The following is a 2,916-nucleotide window of genomic DNA, read 5'->3' as shown; positions in this document are numbered from 1 at the left end:
CAATCACCAGTTTGTTCTCTGTCTCTAAGAGTCTGTTTTCATTTTGTTCGTTCATTTATTTTGTTCCTTAGATTCCACATATAAGTAGAAACCACATAGTTTTTGTCTTTCTCTAACTTATTTTACTATGCATAATACCCTCTGGGTCCATTCATGTCGCAAATAGTAAGATTTCATTTTTTTTTTTTAATGGCTGAGTAATATTACATTGTATATATGTACATTTTGTTCATCTCTTTGTCTGTCGATGGACACTTGGGTTGTTTCCACCTTTTGGCCGTTGTGAATAACGCTGCAGTGATGGTGTACATATATCCGAGACTTTGCTTTCAATTCTTTTGGGTTTATAACCCAAAGTAGAATTACTGGGTCGTATGGTAATTCTGTTTAAATCGATGAGGCACCGCCATACTGTTTTCCACAGCATCTGTACCGTTTTACATCCTCGCCAACACTTGTTCTTCTCTGGTCGTCGATAGGAGCCGTTCTCACAGGTGTGAACTATCTTGATTCGCATGTCCCTGATGATCGCGGAAGGAATAAGGATTTTTTAAGGCCATTGGTGAGTCGATAGTGGTGCAACCACCCGGACCTGCTTCCACGGGAGGAAGCAGGGGGCCGGGGTGCTGCCCTTCTCCCGGGGATAGTGTAGCTGCATCTCGAAGTCTTCAACTCCCAAACAGGTGAGCAGGCTGTGCTCCTGGAGCTGTGCTCCACTGAGCAGGGTGCGGTAGAGGCCCCGACCCTGGCTGGGGTCCCACCTTCTCCAGAACTTCAGCCTCTAATGTTGCATCCCCTACTTCCCCTGCTGGGCCTAGAGTTGAGCTGGGCCTTTCCAGCCCCAGCTGACCCTGTGACCTAGAGTCCTCACCCAGACCTAAGACACAGAGCAGAGAGGAGGCAGAACCACAGCAAGGCAAGAGGGACGGGAGGCGGGGGGGGTCACTTGCATGTCCTTTGACCTTTCATGTCCAGACAAGGGCAGATTTGTGTGTGAGACAAAAGCAGGGACTTTGGAGCTAGACAGGCTCAGCCTGACCTCCATTTCTGTCACTTGACAGCTGTGTGACCTAGGATAAGTCACTTCCCCTCCCAGCCCTCACTTTCCTCATCTCTCAAATGGCTGAAATGGTGATTGGCACATAGTGAGCGCTCAGTAAACACTTCCGTAGTTACCAATATTATCATCGTCCTCATTGTCATCAACATCCAGATGTACGGGCCGGTCACATCTATGTCAGACAGTCCATAGGGCCCCGTTGCCAAGAGGAGAAAGTCCACCACACTCTTATGGATGGGTGGGCACTGCCTGGACTGGTCCCTGCTAACACCTCCAGCTTCCTCTTCCCCTCACTCATCACATTCCAGTCACCTGGGCTGCCCTCCTTGCCCTCGCACACCCAGCGGCCTTTCTGCCACAGGCCCTTTGCACGTGCTCTTCATCCTGCCGGAAATGTGCTTCCTCACTCCAGTCACATCCCTTCACTAGTTAACTCCGAAAAGGCTCTGTCTCACCTCAAACATTATGTCTTCAAAGTTCCCCTTGACATCTCCACCCCCTGTCTGCATGAGAACTCTTGGTCCTCACAGCCCTATAAATCCCCCATAGCACCTCTGGGGCTGCTCGCAAAATTACCTGAGGAATGTCAGCCTCCACACGTGAGCTCCGTGAGGCCAGGATCACGCCTGTATTGTCCCCCATTATAGTGCAAGCACCAAGGACGGTGTTGACCCAGATGCTCCCAAGATATTAGTCGCATTGAATCATTAATTTCCAGAATCTCCCCGGTTTTGGAAACTCAGATTCTTTTCAATGAAGACAATCCATTACCTACATAACAAAATACGCGTAACGTTCATACCTCCGTAAGATTTTCCTACTCATTAAATGAACAAATCTGAGAAAACCCTCAGCTACATCCTGTGTCCTAATTTTTCAGCTCAGAAAAATGTGGTCACTGCACTCAGAGCAGCTGCTCGCCATTCCTGCGGCGCCTCCTCACAGCCCAGCCTCAAGCCGCCCCTTCTTCAGAACACACGGGAGGCTTCGGGCTGCTCCGCGGGTCACCCCTTGCTTGGGGATAAATGCCAACCATGAGTAATGGCGGGTCGCAGAGGGAGGTGCAGACGCATTTTCAGCCCCGTCAGCAAAATCCGTGAGAGCCGTGGTGGCCCCTTGCCCAGGGTAGGGCCTGACTCAGCGGGCCCACACACGGCAGCCCCCCAACCAGCTGGGGAGTGAGGATACAGACCCCGAGGGGGCCACGGGGCAGGAGGCCCGGAGATGCTTTGCCACAGCCCATGGTCTCATCGATTCCTGCACCCTCTCGCTTGTCTATTTTAGCAGATCCTTGCCGAGTGACCACCATGTGCCCGACAGGTTTGGGGGTTTGGGGAGGTCGTGGCAGAGCCTAGGGTCTGCCCTCCTGGCAGCAGGAGGAGACCGCTGAGCAAGCAAACCTGCAAACTTGGTAATTCCTTCTCGGGGAGACTCAGGGCTCCACCGCACCGCCAGGCTCATCACCCTTATTCTCTGGGCTTTGGGCCTATGGCTGGCAGGGCTGGCTTTACGGGGATGTCCACTAAAAATGAATTTTCTTGATGGGGTGGAGCAGATAGACTACAGGAGACGGGTCACTGTTACCACTGTTGGTGCTGTGACTGTGGTTGGGTCCGGCCCAGGGAAGGGGACAGACACCCTGGGGCGGCCTGGAGGAAGGGTGGACTGTCCGAAGACGTAGGTGGGTTGAGAGAAGACTTAGGACTTGGAGTCTCTGTCTGGTTGGGCCCGGGTGAATGAGCCCCACTCTCAGTGAGGGCCAGACATCGGAAACTTACTGAGCACCCCACTTTCCAGGTTCTCCTAAGGCTCACATTCCTGTGGGGTAGAAGAGAGCGGACAAACGAAATAAGCAA

General features: G+C 52.3%; 1 long non-coding RNA gene across 13 annotated transcripts in view; it reads right to left on the bottom strand.

Annotated features, from left to right (window-relative positions):
• Positions 1-225: 225 nt before the first annotated feature.
• The window catches only part of LOC107196126, a 17,876-nt gene continuing 15,185 nt past the window's right edge, over positions 226-2,916 (bottom strand). For 9 of the 13 annotated variants that reach the window (XR_003048208.1, XR_003048213.1, XR_003048206.1 and 6 more), the window contains one exon: positions 226-2,878. This is a non-coding gene — a long non-coding RNA (uncharacterized LOC107196126). The remainder of the gene's footprint in view (positions 2,879-2,916) is intronic. The other 4 variants (XR_003048204.1, XR_003048209.1, XR_003048205.1 and 1 more) reach the window with 3 other exon arrangements.

This window comes from Pteropus alecto, unplaced genomic scaffold (assembly GCF_000325575.1).
Source record: "Pteropus alecto unplaced genomic scaffold, ASM32557v1 scaffold67, whole genome shotgun sequence".
Lineage (NCBI taxonomy): Eukaryota > Metazoa > Chordata > Mammalia > Chiroptera > Pteropodidae > Pteropus > Pteropus alecto.
This window is presented reverse-complemented; position numbering and strand designations above follow the sequence as displayed.